Below are 16,481 nucleotides of genomic sequence, written 5' to 3'. Positions count from 1 at the left end.
ACATGTACTAACACTCTATCAATACCAATGCTCAGTCGACACTATATTTGCTTAGCATATACTGTCACTCGGTCAACACTAACATCACTCGACATAAACTTCAAGTTCCTTAATATTTTTATCTTTTGCATGGTCAAGCCTATGCATTTGGTCATTCTTTGATCACTTCTTCTAGGCTTTAGTAAAAGCTCACTTGTATTATGATTAAACAATCCTTTATCTTGTTAAAGTCCAAGTAATCAAGTGCCCATTGTAGTTTCTCATAAACTAGCCTTTCCTTTAGGTCCTTTTGTTATGTCCTACTTCTCGAATCCTCTTCATCAATCATCTTGATATGGCACTCTACTTAGATAGAAAATTGTCTTACCAATAAGGTTTAACATCAATGATAACATAACAATTGTTCTAATTGTAGTTTCCAGCAATCTTGATCTTTAGCATTGATGGAAAAACCTCTAGTTACCATGAAATCCAAAACATGTAATTTCTTTGAGCACTTCCCTCTATGTTCAGTATCAAACATTCATCAATATCCTTAGTTTCATCTCATCTCAGTGTGCAAAAATATCCCTTTTTTAGTTTCATTCTAATTCTCATCCATGCAGCTCTGATATACAACACATAGACTCCCTCTATCATAGTAGATCATGAAATCAATCAGATTCCTTTGTATTGTTGGAAACACCTTGGATATTTTCTCCCTCTCTGCAACATCTCTTTAACTCTTTCTTTACTATGGTAGCTATATATTATCTCCCTCACTTATATTCTCTATCTTTCATGGTAATTAACATCCATATTTCTAATACATCTTTACCATGTAGATTGTTGAAAATAATTATTCAATTGTATATTATCATTGATGTTACATAGATTTCACACTCCAACTGAGCACAGTTAGTGTAAGTCAAGCTCAATTGGGCACCAAAGAATATTTCAGTGCTAGCCAACCAAAAGTCAGTTTTAACCAAGTTTGGTCAGTCTGCAAAGAAATTAGTGTCAACCAAGCTTGTTCAATCAGCAAAGTAGAAGTTAGTGTTAACTGAGTTGGGTCAGTTGTCGAAGGAAGTTCAATATTAACTGAGTGTTCAGTCTAGTGTTAGCTAACTGCTAGCAGATTACTTTTATTAATTATTTAGTTAATACACGATGACTAAATGAATGTATATTTGATGTTTTAAAAGGGTTTACAATCCAAGTTTTCCTAGCTTATGACATACAAGAAAGGTCTAGTATTGGGGATAAGAGAAAGTATGAAGTTTTATAAAAAGATGGATATGAGAGAAAAGTCAAGGCAGATTAGAAAGTGTGAAGGTTAAGCTGCAAAGAAACATCTGATTAGGATGGATCCAGAGGTTAAGCTAGTTTAACAATCTAAATTAGTAAAGTTAGTTGCTTTATCAATTAGATCAAACTAATATTGATTTTTAACCATTGTAATAGTAAAGAAATCTCTTAACAGAGTCGACTTAACAATCATTTTGTAAATCCTCTAACAAGGTAGCATTTCTTGATTGAAGTGTCTAAAGACCTCTAATAAAGCCACTTCTAACAAGGTGATCAAATCCTCTAATAGGGTCACACTTAACCGTGTATTTTGTAACCTTTAATATGGTTGGCTCCTAACAGGGCTCACTTCAAAAAAGTGAAAAATTGTAACTAGTTGCATTGGTGGTTTTTCCAAATTGGGTTTCTATGCTATATCTTGGTGCTTCATGTGTTCATGTTATTTTCTTAATGCTTTATGTTTCTACAACTAAGTTGCTAAAGGATTATACACATTAATATATTAAGATTGCTTTGTTAACCAAGTTACAATGAATATCTAGTTCTAACCAAGAAGAGAAAGTATTTGGTTTAAGAAGTAAAAGTTTGTGTTGACATCTAAGGGCCTTGGATTTTTTTTTGTGATAGCTGATTGAACCCTTCCCTCTGAGTTGTACTCTTGAATTTCCAAAAATAGATATCTATCTTCAAGTCAATGCTTATGAGTCTTATTCACCATCTATCATCTGTTCTTATGACTGATACAACATTATGTAATTCTTCCTTCAACTCCTAAAGTATGACTTTCTGCATCAACTTGTAAGATATTATGATCAACACGTTTGATGCATAGCTCCATATGAGTTTAAGTAGCATAGCTAGGGGAATCACCCCTAATTTACCTCTTAGATACTCATGTGCATCCTTAGGTAAAGCCTTGGTGAAAATATCAACTATTTTCTCCTTCGTGTTCATATATTCCAAACTCACTTCTTTGCCTTGAACCAACTTTCTCAAGTAATGATACTTGATAGCAATATGCTTGGTCTTTGTGCACATCACAAGTTTCTTTGATGTATTTATAGCACTTTTTTTGTCACAATATATTACAACAAGATTAGTGATATCTTCCTTCATCCCTTTCAACAATTGCTTGATCCACACAATGTTTGAACAATTCACTACTGCTGCTACATATTCAACTTTAACTATTGATTGTGAAATGCAGATATGCTTCTTGCTTGTCCAAGAAACTAATCTCTTTCTTATAAAGAAATCTCCACCACTTGTACTTTTTCTATCATCGACATTGTCTATCCAATCTGTATCTGTATACACTTTCAATTCAAACTTGTCATTCTTCTTGTAATATAAACCATAGTCATCTATTTCTTTCAGATGTCTTAGTATTCTCTTCACTACCATCATGTGATTCTCCTTAGGATTTGTAGAAAGTATTGCAACAATCCCAATTGCCAATTCAATCTCAAGTTTGTTGTGAACAACATATTGTACTTTCCCAATCATTGATTTGTACAATGTTTGGTTCACATTAGAAGAATCATCATTCTTATATAGCTTATGTTTCATAGCCATAGGTGTGTTGATTGATCTTAAGTCTTCCATCCCAAAAGTTTTCAGTATCTCGTTAATGTATTTTGATTGAGTAATGTAGATACCGTGCTTAATCTAATATACTTGTAAACCAACATAGAATTTGATCTCTCCAAACATAGACATTTCAAATTCCTTCTGCATCTCACTTGAAAATGATTTGCATAATGCATCTTGTCCTCTAAATATGAAATCATCAACAAATATTTATGCTAACAATATCCATTTACTACCTTCGATCTTTAAATATAGATTACTATTGTCATTAGTTCTAACAAATCCAATCTTTACCAAATAATTGTGCAACCTTTCATACCATGCTCTAGGGGCTTGTTTGAATCCATATAGAGCTCTGTTTAGTGTACATACCATGTTCTTCTTTCTAGGATCAACAAATCCTTCTGATTGTTCAATATAAACCTCTTCTTCCAGTATTCCCTTCAGAAATGTAGATTTGACATCCATTTAGTACACCTTAAATAATTTCTAATTAGAATATGCAAGTAATGTTCTAACTCCTTCTACTCTTGCAATTGGGGAAAATATTTCCTCATAGTCAATACCTTGTTCTTGTGCATATCCTTTGTATACTAATCTAGTCTTGTTCCTTGTCACTTCTCCTTTTTCATTTAGCTTGTTCTTGAATACTCAATTTGTTCCAATAATATTTATTTCCATTGGTCTAGGTACCCATGACCATGTTTTGTTCTTTTCTATCTATTTAATTTAATTTTTCATTGCTTGAATCCAATCTTCATTATACAAAGAATCTTTCACTGATTTAGGCTCAAATTCTCAAAGCAAACATGTATTAGTTATCAGTATTTTCCTATTCATAACTCCATATTATTTTTTTCCAATGATTTGTTCAAGTGCATGGTGTCTTCTCACATATATTGCCAGTGTACATTCTTTTCTTCATTCTTCTTCTTTAGGTTCAACTTGATTTATTTCAAGTTCATTTTGTCTCCTTACTTTTCATTCTAATTTCTTGACATTATCTTCCTAATTTTCAACATCTTTTTCATGTATCTCGACATCATTCTACTAATGCTCAACACCTTTAGCCTATTGCTCGGTAGCTTGTTGCTGTAGCTCGATATTTACATTTTATTGTTGCTCGGTAGCTTTATTCTCTAACACACATAAGGTGGAGGGAACAAATTCATTTAAATATATGAATGTAATGTAGTCTTTAGATTATGTCTTGCATTCAACTTTATTCTTTTTTACATATTCATTAATTTTCACATTTTCACTTTCCAAAACTTTGTTTGTGTTAGATTTCAAACACTTATAAGGTTTACTCTTAATGGAATATCCTAGAAATATGACTTCATCCATTCCTATTTTCCTTCAGTATGTAACACTTGCTTCCAAAAACTTTAAAATATTTCACATTAGATGTATACCCATACCATAACTCACAAGGTGTAACATTTGTACCTTTCTTGACTTGTACTCGGTTCAAAGTATATACTGCTATACTTACAACTTCTCTCCAATATTTCTATGACACATTCTTCTCCATCATCAGTGTTCTAGCACAATCCATGATTGATCTATTTCTCATTTTAGCTATTCCATTTTGTGGAGGGGTCTTAGGTGCTGACATTTGCCTTTTGATTCCTCTATCATTACAAAATATGTTGAATTCATTAGAGATAAATTCTTGTCCTTTGTCAGATCTCAAGCACTTTAGGCTCTTACCTGTTTCCCTTTCAACTCTTTTGAAATACCACTTAAACAATTAAAAAGTGCTAGATTTTTCTTTAAGAAACATTATAGACATCATTCTAGAATAGTCATCCATAAATAGAATGAAATATTTGTCTCCACAATAACTTTGCACTCCAATGGGTCCACAAAGGTTAGTATGAACCAATTCCAAAATATCATTAGATGAGGATGTCTTGCTCTTGAAACTAGACTTTGTCATTTTTCCCAATTGACATTTTTTACACAACATTATCAGGTTTCTTCAATCTTGGTAATCCTCTTACTCTTTTCATCTTACTAATGTTTACAAAATTATCAAAATTCACATGACACAACCTCTTATGCCATAACCATATATCTTCATTTTGTAAAAACAAACATGTCTCATCAGATAAATCTAGATAGGACAAGTTATCTCTTGTCTGATCACCACTCAGAATTAGTTCACCAGTATCATCAAATATCTTGGCCTTCTTATATTGGAATTCAACTTTGTATCTATATTTATTCAACTGTGAAACACTCAACAATTTATATTTAAGTCCTTCAACCCACTAAACATTGTCACACTTGATCTTATCAATCAATTGTATCGATCCTTTAACTTTCACAAGACATGGTGCATCATTACCAAAATTAACCCAACTACCTTTATATTATTCCATAGTTTCAAACTTATTTTTATCACCAGTCATGTGATGTGAACAACCACCATCAATTATCCATCTATCACCTTTACTCACATATGAAATTAATACAGTTTCCTCATCTTCATTAGAATCTTCTTTCATAGCAACATAGACAACTTCTTCATCATTACTATCAAACTCATTGTTAGTTTCTTCTTCATCAATATAACACTATTTCTTACCTTTTTCTTTGTAGTCCTTGTTTCTTATATTGTCTCTATCATCTCTACTACCTTTGTACTTGCTTTCCCTTCTTTCATCCTTGTCTTCTTTGTCAGGACATCTTGCAAAAATATGACCAACTTTGTTGCATGAAAAATAAATTATAGGAAGTTTACCTTTGTATTTTTCTCTAACTCTTGGATGTCTTCTTGCCATAAATGTTTCAATCTCATCAAGATTGTCATCAAAAACATCACTATCACTATTCACACACTTTCCTTTTCCTTTCTTACTAAGAACCAATTGAGATTTGAAAGCATATTCAATAGTGGTAGGGGTAAAATTATCAAATTTTTACAATTTAAAAGTATTAAGCCTACCAACTATAGCTTCCAAAGTTAGGTTATTATCAGGGGTACATCTCAGTTCTTATATTGAAGAAACCCTAATAACATAGATAGAAAGTAGAGTTCTCAATACCTTGCTGATCACAGTCTCATCATTAATCTTTCCATTTGATCCTCTTATAGCATTTACCACCTCTTTGATTCTTCCATAATACTGTACAATATTCTCTCCTTCTACCATTCTCTTTTCATAAAATTTACCTCTCAAGCTTTATGATTTTTCTCTCAAAATATTTGTGTCTCCTCCATAGATGGTCTGCAGTGTATCCCACATTTTCTTAGTGGGTTTTTATTCCTTTATGTCATCAAACTCGGCATAGCTTAGGGCTGATGTAATCTCCAACATTGCTTGATTGTGTTCTTTCTTCTCTTTTAGTTGTTGCATTGTCAAGGGTTTTGGTATCTCCACATATGCATTCTCAACATAGTGTATTGTTCCTTCTCCAATTCCTATCAGACGAAACTTCATCAAACTCTGCCATGCTGGGAAAGATCTCTTTGTTCAACCTTGGCACCTCCTTGTTTTACATCTTGATCTTTAGCTTGAAGTACCTTCAAACTTTTTCGTATGAGCACCAAGAGCTCTGATGCCAATTGTTAGAATGATTTATAATAACTAAGAGGGGGGGTGGGGGATGGGGGCTGAATCAGTTTTCCTCAGGTCCTGATGTACCAATTAAAATTTTAAACACTTCAAATACTTCATATCTAAACATTCAATAACTCATTATCTATAGTAGATAATCAGTAACATAAACTTGCATTCTCAACATTACATAGCATTAGAGAGTTCTTCTTAGGTGGTTGAGAATGATCTTCCAATAAACAAGTCATAGGGTTCTAATGTGAGAGTTATTGGCTCCATTCTCATAGTTCATGTGATAGTTTCGAATATTATTCTTGTTAGTGATGCTCCTTAGAATGATGGTATAACAAGCGTTACTGATAAGGTTATTGTTGGTTATGTTCCAATTGTACCTATATTGGATTTTGATGAGGCTCCTATTTATGAGTTTGTTGGCACTATTCCTTTGGTTGATGTTGTCTCTAGGGTTTTTCTTGACCCTGGTTCTCTTTCTTCTAATTTTTCATAGTGTATTGTTATCCCCACAAATACTAGGACTTTTGTGTTGGATTTGATGGCTTGGTAGGATGTAGTTGCTAAGGTGGAAGAAGGTTGGATTAAGGTAAAAGATAAATACCCGAAGATGTCTTTGCCTACTTTTGATATGGCCCTTTATTCTCTATTATGTGTTTGCATATAGTCTTCTCATGCAATATTTTTTCCAAGTTGAAAGAGCCTATGGTTAAAATCATCATCTATGTTTTCATTTGTTCCTTGTTGTGGGTTTTCCTTGAATATCTCTAGTGACCTTGTAAGGGTTTTGGGATCCCTTTAAAAAATATTTTATGGTTAAAATCATCATCTATGTTTTCATTTGTTCCTTGTTGTGGGTTTTCCTTGAATATCTCTAGTGACCTTGTAAGGGTTTTGGGATCCCTTTAAAAAATATTTGTGATTTAATAAAAAATATTTTATTCGAATTAAAATATTAAATCATCATTTACAATAATGCTAGCATATAATAATGAAAATTTGAATAAGATATCTATTAGTGAAATAAAGCACAATGCCAATTTCGGGTAGACTTCCCTACCTTTCACTTCATCTTTGGGTGGATTCACTTTTAGAGGAAGTGGGACAGGTGCTTGGATATTTTCTAATGGTAGATGTGGAGTCTTCTGATTTTTTTCACTCCACCTATGCTCATATTTTATTAGATATTAATGATTCTAATAGATTTCTTACAGAGTTAAACTTATGCCTCTAAGGGGTAGATGGATTAAGCCTTTGGACTATAAATGAATTCCCTTAAAATATATAAGGTGCTTTAAAATAGGGCATGTTGTAGCTAAATGAGATCTAGAGAAAGTAAAATCGAAGATGCCTTCTTCATGGTCGAAAGGTGTCTCTTCTGAACATTATACATTATTCAAGAGTTCTTTCTAGGTGGTCGAGCAAGATCTTCCTATCAAGAAGTCACAAGATTCTGATACAAGAGTTGTTGGCTTCATTCTCATAGTTCATGTCATGGATTATGATATTATTATTGTTGGTGATGTTCTTTCTGATGATGATATATCAAATTTTATAGATAAGGTTCATGTTGGTTCTACTAGTTCTATTCCTACTACACCTATATTTGTTTGTGATAGGGTTCCTATTGATGAGTGTGTTGGTGTTATCCCTTTGGTTGATGTTGTCTCTAGGGTTTTCCTTGACCCTAGTTCTCATTTTGCTAGTTCAACATAGTGTGTTGTCCTTCACATAGGAACTGTGACTTTTGCGTTGGATTCAATGGCTTGGCATCATATGGCTGCTAAGGTGGACGAAGGTTGGATTATAGTAAAAGGTAAACACCCTAAGAGATCCTCACCTTCCTTTGATATGACCCTTCATTCTAATTAAGAAAAGTTTAAAAGGATAAAAATCATGATGAATGGTTTTTTCTTTGGGTCAAGATCTTGGATCCTTTCTCTATTTTGTTTTTGCATGCAGTTGCTATTTTACAATCAATGGTCCAAGTTAAGGGAGCCTTTTGTTAAACTCCTCATCTGTGTTTTGTTTCATTCCTTGTTGTGGGCTTTCCTTGAATATCTTTAGTGACCTTGTATAGGGTTTCAAGGTCCCTTTAAGACTCAGCCAATAAGCATTATAGCCACCAAACCAATGGTGTAAGATGGACTCAACTACTTTAATAAGCATCATGTGATAATCATTATTATTTGATCATATAAATAGATATAAATGTAAGTGCAAAGTAAAGATGTGGTCTTGAAGGCACATGTAGGAGTATGTTTGTTCTTGTTAAGTTTTTTCATGCAAGGCTCATGATAAATGGAAAATGCCACTTCTCTCTTTGTGTTAGGATACAAGTCTATCCAAAGATCATTCATTCACACAAATTGTATTATGCCTTAGTTTGGATTTCCAATGCATATCATGACAATGATATCCATAAAAGGATTAGATGATTCTTATGGTACAATGGTGAAGCAAAGGAAAAAAACCATTCTATTAGATAGAATAGTATGGACAAGAAGTATGGGGGGCTCGAACTAAAAGATCTTAAATTGCAAGGTAATAATATAGTTATTAAATGAATTCTTATTACTATAATCAACATTATGTGATAATCATTGTTATTTGATCATATAAATAAATATAAATACAAAATTATACAATATAAACTTGTATAAAATTGTTTTCAACTTGTAATTTTTTAACCTCCATATTTGTTGTCTTTTGCATCTGTAATCAACTAGTGTAAGTTGATACCAAAATTTGATTTGAAAACCATTATGGGTTGTATTTTGTAGTCTATTTACGCAATAATTGGTATTAAAAAAAGTCACCACTTTTCATACTTGCCTTCGAGAAATATATATTATTCCCCAAATTGATGTGTACCTTGGATGTCCTCCTTAATTGAAAATTTCTTCCCTTTACATTTTACAATGTGGGAGAGAGTCACACCTCTTTGCTATGGTCATAACCTTTAACAATTACCACCCTTTAAAAGAAATAAAACCCTTCATCGTTGTACCCTTTGAGAGAGTAACAACCTTTCATAGATGTCACCCTTTTGAATATTCACATTCCTTCATCATTTCTACCCTTTAAAAGAGTGACAACCTTTCATAATTACCAACCCTTGGAGAGTCACAACCCTTCATCATTTTTACCTTTAAGAGTGTCATGACCTTTCATAATTACCACCCTTTGGAAGAATTTTAAGCCTTATCATTTCCTTTCAATTCCTTTCCTCTTCCATTACCTAACTCCTAATGAGAAGTTTAAGCTCCACCCCAATTCAAGAAGAAAGACCCCATGATCAACCTTTAATTATTTGAGCCAACATCCACCATTGTTCATGAAACCATGCATACCTACTCTATAATGGGCCCCCAATTAATTTAACCCCCCTTATAGGGTCCCCCCTTCTTACAACTAGATAGGGAAAAAGATTGAGGCGATGTGATCCAAGGCCGAGATGTTCAAGGGATGGTGACCAAGCCTCCTCTACATAACCACGAGCTAGAATAAATGAATATTGTTCAACAATCTTCTATAGTTCGATCATCCAATTCTTAAGACAAGACCATCAAAAAATTAGATTCCACAACTGAACACCCCTATCCCTTATGGGCCTACAATAGTTCTTAGGCTCATCTAAATGCCCCTACCTACTATATTAGAATGGGAATGAGCAAATTATAGCTGCCCTAGAACCATTATAGGGTGCACATTTCATGCCTACCATACTATAGGGCCCTTTTTACTATCTATAACTACCATAGAACCATTATAGGGCTTCATGAATGAAGATTACAAACCAATGGGGTGAATGGTAGGACATGCCATACAATTCTCAGTGCCTACCATTCGACTAGGTGCAAATGACCCTACTATCTATAGGTGCCATAGCCATAGAATCATTATTACGATAGAACACACATGCCCACCCAATTCTTAGTTCCTACATTATTCGGCTAGGGATTGGCCCTTACTATCTGCTAGGCCTTAGAAAATAAATATCGCATTGTAGGACTAGAAAATAGGCTAATGTCTAACATACTATGAGAAAATCACAAACTCAATAAACGTGCATCAACACCCCCGCTAATCTACCATGAAAGCCAAATAAACAAAAAGGAAGCAACACAAAGTTAGAAACCCCCTCTTTTATTTGTAGCTCCCATGTCCTTCTTTCTTCTCCATATGATGTAGCTCCAAATTGCCTATAATGCACACAATTAAGAAGCAAAAGTCTATGATAAAGATAGTGCTATGAGAATGCTAGAAGATGTGATTTAAGCTTGAAAGAGTAAAAGACCAAAAACCAAGGACTCAAGAACTAGAAATGAGAGGAAGAATGCTCATTTTATAATCAACACAAAAGATGAGAGCATTGGAATTGTCACCTTGGATATGTACCTTGGCAAGAGATTCCTTTGAGAATCCATGACACATATGACACAAGATGCCAAATGTAGGATTGTATGACGCTTGGAAGTCAAATGTGGCTATAAATGGAAGAGTATCTATGACGCATCATATGACACCTCAAACCCACTTAAAGCCAAGAATCTATGACAATGGATGCCAAATATGGATGTGCATAAGAGAATAAGAATATATGGATTATGACATATCTTAGCCAAGTATAAATGGAGAATCCACGATGTGTCATGCCCATGTGTCATGATGATGTCAATATTATGTAGAATATTTAAATTAAAAATTGATTTTATTCTACACAATTTTTTTAGTGAAAATATAATTAATGGAGGAAAACATGATTTAGGAAATCGAGAATTTCCATGGTCTGTGAATGATGAATCAATTAATTAATAAAAATTAACTAATTGAAGATGTTAGTTAGGAAGAATAATTAGTGAAATGACATAGAATCAAATTATGGGTTGTTTAATCCTATAGAGAAAATTAGTAGATGATTGGCCACTTTGATTAAATAATATGACAATATCCTTTGACGAAATGTGATGATAATGGAGTTGATTGGGATGATGACGGGTCGGCCAAAACCATGGTCAAATTGATTGATGAATTGAAATCATAACATGCCAAGGACACATGACATGAACTAAAGACATGTAACATTTAACTGACATTGTAAAATGCTATAGGATCGAGATTGATTGATAAATAACATCGATAGACACTGTCAATGTTAGATGATTGGCCACTTTGATTAAATAATATGACAATATCCTTTGACGAAATGTGATGATAATGGAGATTGATTGGGATGATGACGGGTCGGCCAAAACCATGGTCAAATTGATTGATGAATTGAAATGATAACATGCCAAGGACACATGACATGAACTAAAGACATGTAACATTTAACTGACATTGTAAAATGCTACAGGATCGAGATTGATTGATAAATAACATCGACAGACACTGTCAATGTTATTAAATGGTTGAAAATACTATGATCCAACACCAAGAGACTTGACAATGTCAAAGATCAAATGATGTGAATGATAGTTTTACCTGACACTGAGAGCCATGACAGTACTAAGGTCAGATTGATAAGATTTGATAGATTGATAGATTTCCAAGGCACTGAAAGCCACAACAATGCCTAGGATTAGATGAATGATGATAGGTTTGGGATGTTTTGACACATTCCAGGTTAATTAGGACTGATTCTGGGTAGATTTGGGGTGATTTCGAGTTGTTTTAAAATGGATTTGAGTTGATTGGAAATGGTTTCAAAATGATATGAAATTGACATAAAAGAGGATACGAATGATGACAGACACTATTAAGATATGATCAAGTTGGCCAAAAAATTGGAGTTAGTGGAATCAGAAAATGGGATGAATTAGTATGAAGAAGTGATGAAACTGTAGATGCAAACCATTTTTTAGCGTCTACACGCGTATATGCAATCTGTAGGATCACTCTATAGCTTATTGAGGCCCTCGCCACTGGGGCTCGCCCCCAAACATAGAATAGATGGGTCACGAATGGGAAGGAAGGAATGGGTAGTGGGCCTCCTTTCATTCGAATGAACCTCGAAAAACATTCATTAGTAAAAGTACCTTATTGCCCCTACTCTTTGATAGCCCGACAATAAACTATTCTACCATGATCTGTCATTGCCCTACCATGGAACTACAAATGCAAGGGGCATATTATGTATATAATTCAAATTGAATAAAGTCCTAACTAACTTTCTATATCCATCTAAATTAATCAAAAGGGAGAAATATGTGGTGGGCATTCTTTCATTTGAATGAGCCAACAAACATTCATTAGTAAGTACCTTATTGCCCCTACTATTCAATAGCTCGACAATAAACTATTCTACCCATGATTTGCCATTACCCTACTATGAAACTGCAAATGCAAGGGGCACATTATGTATAGAATTGAATTTGAATAAAGTCCTAACTAACTTTCTATATGTATTTGAATTAATTAAAATGGAATGAATGATGGGCCTCATTTCATTCAAATGAACTGTGAAAAACATTCATTTGTAAGTACCTTATTGTCCCTACTATTTAATAGCCCAACAATACACTATTCTACCCATGATCTGCAATCGCCCTACTACAGAATTGCAAATGCAAGGGGCATATTATGTATAAAATTCAATTTGAATAAAGTCCTAACCTTCTATATCCATTTGAATTGATTATAAGGGAGGCGATATCAGTAGGGTGAAATGGGATTGTTGGGAATAAGGTAGCTAAACCCTAATTGTTTCGATGAGGTGGGGATGACCTAACTCAACGATATCTAGCTCCACCCTTATTCAAATAGTAGGGTAACCCTGATAATCGCCCATAGAATTTTAGGCCCATACAACTAATGAGGGATAGCTAGATTGAAAGGTGGAGTAATATAGTTTGTGCGAGAATTGGAAGGATGAGACCCCTACCATTCTTTAATTCATCTCCTTTCAAATGAACTTTCCGCCCTTTTAACATGACACCTCTTAATTGGAAACTCCTTGACCTCTCATTAAATTTTATTGACTTTATTATTATTTTTATCATTTATTCATTTATAGAAAAGTCACAACCATTCATCATTTCTACCATTCAAGAAAGTCATAAGGTCTCACAATTACCTCTTTAGAAAAGTCACAAACCTTCCTTTCATAATTATTTTGAAACATTACAACCCTTCATCGTTGTTGCTCTTTAAAAGAATTAATTCCTTATTTTCTTCTAATTCCTTTCTTCTTCCATTAATCCTTCTTTAATTATTATCTCCCCTCTTCTTTCCTTCAATTAAATTTTATTGACTTGTTATTATATTATTATTTTTATCATTTATTCATTTATAGAAAAGTCACAACCATTCATCATTTCTACCATTCGAGAAAGTCATAAGGTCTCACAATTACCTCTTTAGAAGAGTCACAGACCTTCCTTTCATAATTAACCTTTTGAAACATTACAACCCTTCATCGTTGTTGCTCTTTAAAAGAATTAATTCCTTATTTTCTTCCAATTCCTTTCTTCTTCCATTAATCCTTCTTTAATTATTATCTCCCCTCTTCTTTCCTTCAATCTTCTAATCTTATTATTATTAAATTTACCACATCCCATTTGAAAAAGGCAACATTACTTAATGCAAGTGATAATATCCAATCCTACTTATATATTGTAGAGACCACTCATTAAATTGTAGGAGACACAATAGTGACTCATTGCTCATTAATTACCCCCTTAACCTTATTAAGCCCATGCACTGCCTATAGAAGCCCACTTTGGCACATGCTTCATCATCTGGATCAGCTATAGGTTATAACACATTTGTCTTATATTGATAGACATAGCTTTTACTGTATGCAACACTAACAAGGTTATGCTAAACTAATTTCAATTCTTGCACAACGATCAGCATCTTAAACAATGGAAGGGTGAACTAATGCATCTCCTTTCATAGAGGCTTAACCATAGTTGACATAATTGTCGAAAAATCGGCGAGTTTCTACTAATCGTCGTGTTTTGGGAATTGACAAGTTTTTTCCAAATTTAATCGCGATTCGGCTAGAGAAAAAAATGGTCGGGTTTTTGGAAAAAACCGGCGAGTTTTTTAGAATAACAATTTAAAAAAAAATTAACTTGTTTTTAATTTTTTTTTTTGGTTTAAAACAAAAGGCAAAAAACGTATATATATTATGTAAAATAGAGAATTAGAGGAAGATGTGATTGTAATAATGTATTTACCTCTAGTTTGACACAAACTATTTACTATATTATGCTTCCCACCACCAACATTCCGCATGAGAATGCCATTTTGTACCCACTATGCATTTATATACAACTCTAAACTCTAACTCATTAGATGCATCTTCTTATTGAAATTTGCCAAAAAAAAGTATTTTGAATTAAATTCTAGCAGGTAATTTAGGTTCTCAAATTTTCCAACTTTTAAGAGGCTTGGCCAATTGTTGCGGGATAGGAGTTTTCCAACTATGGAGTTAACCAACAAAGGCGAATTAAATGAGCAGCAGGATAGGTTAAAAAAATTACTTATTACATCGGCCAAAAGGGATTTTTCAAGGAGATATTATTCCTAATTAAAAGTTGAGAAATTGTTCCAATAAGCTATTTTCTTTTTCTTGACCATACTCACTCTTGTATTCTGCAGAGGTGTGCCTCATCAAATATTCCAGAAATCTTGGTGAGAAATTCCTTAGAGCCATCTACATTTTCTAATGGTTTTATCAACGTTAATACAGGTGTTTTTTGTCAATGAAAACAGTCATGGAGCAACAGAGCCGCTGGCACAGGCTGGATTTCAAAGCACACATTCAATTAAATAAAAAATACAAAAAAGAAGCACACAGCGGACGCTTCTCTCAAGTGTTTTTTAACCGTAATATTGTTCCTTTTCCCAATCATAAAGCAACAGAGGAATAAGAAACAGTTCACATTTTCTTTAAAAAAAAAATCCAAGCTAATTTATTTGATGCAATTGTCGTTTTTTTTTCCAATTTGCATTAAGAAGGTAGCCTTTTTGATGTAATTTCTTGCCTTAATGAAAAGTTCCTTCATGGAATTAAGGGATAATGCCATAAAGTAACTTGAGACTACAATATAAATTTAGTTGATTAAGTTATTTACAGATTAATTAAATTCAATCACAAATTTATCTTCAAAAAGGATAAAAATAAAAGAAACTTGTGACATTAGTCTATACTTTCATAGCAAACGTCAATCCCTGTTTAGTAAGAAGCATTCCAACAGCAGAAACAATTTATCTTTATCAGAAACAATTGATCTTTATCAGGAAATAAATATCCAAACCCATTCCAATATCTGACTGTGAGCAAACCAGTGATTAAAACCAGCCAAACTAACATCAATCCAAACCATAACAAATGATTCTGAAACATTGGTATGGCAAGTTGCCAGGAAAAAAGCAGCAAGTGGCAATTAAAAACAAGAATGGTACAAGAATGGTAAGTAAACAGAAATCATCCAAACATTAAAGCAAAAGTTCCTGAGAAAATTGGAAACGTGAAGCTTAATTCTGATCATAGCTTCAATGAGAAGCAAAATAAATTCCAGCATTGAAATCACATGTTATATTTTACTTGCACAGGAAAAACTCAATCTAACCATTCAAGAGTACAATAAGCAAACCAATATTTAGTTTTCATTCTCTGCAATTGTAACCTTAACCTTAATTACAGGCGAGGTGGCAATTGATGTGATCTGCTCCACCACTTCAGAAGAGCCAACTTAATCAATTATTTTCTTGTGAACACGTTACTCAAATCGACCGGACACCCAACGAATAAAACTAGGATCAGTTTGAGTTCAAGCTATCAAATTATGTAGAGCAATAAATTAAGTGTAAGGATTGACGAGCATCGAAGTTTCATAGCAACACAGATAAAAATCCAAGAATCCAAAGATGAAATTTGCAGCATTACAGCAATTACAAACCACTAAAAATTACAAAGGATAAGAAGTAAGAATTTTACAGGAATATTTAAAATATTTTGGAGCCAAAAATCTAAAAACAAGAAGAATCCACTTGTTAAGGACAATTATGGAC

The sequence above is a fragment of the Cupressus sempervirens genome, chromosome 8, assembly GCF_028749045.1.
Source record: "Cupressus sempervirens isolate cs-2001-9-10 chromosome 8, ASM2874904v1, whole genome shotgun sequence".
NCBI classification, from domain to species: domain Eukaryota; kingdom Viridiplantae; phylum Streptophyta; class Pinopsida; order Cupressales; family Cupressaceae; genus Cupressus; species Cupressus sempervirens.
Note: the sequence above shows the minus strand (reverse complement) of the source record.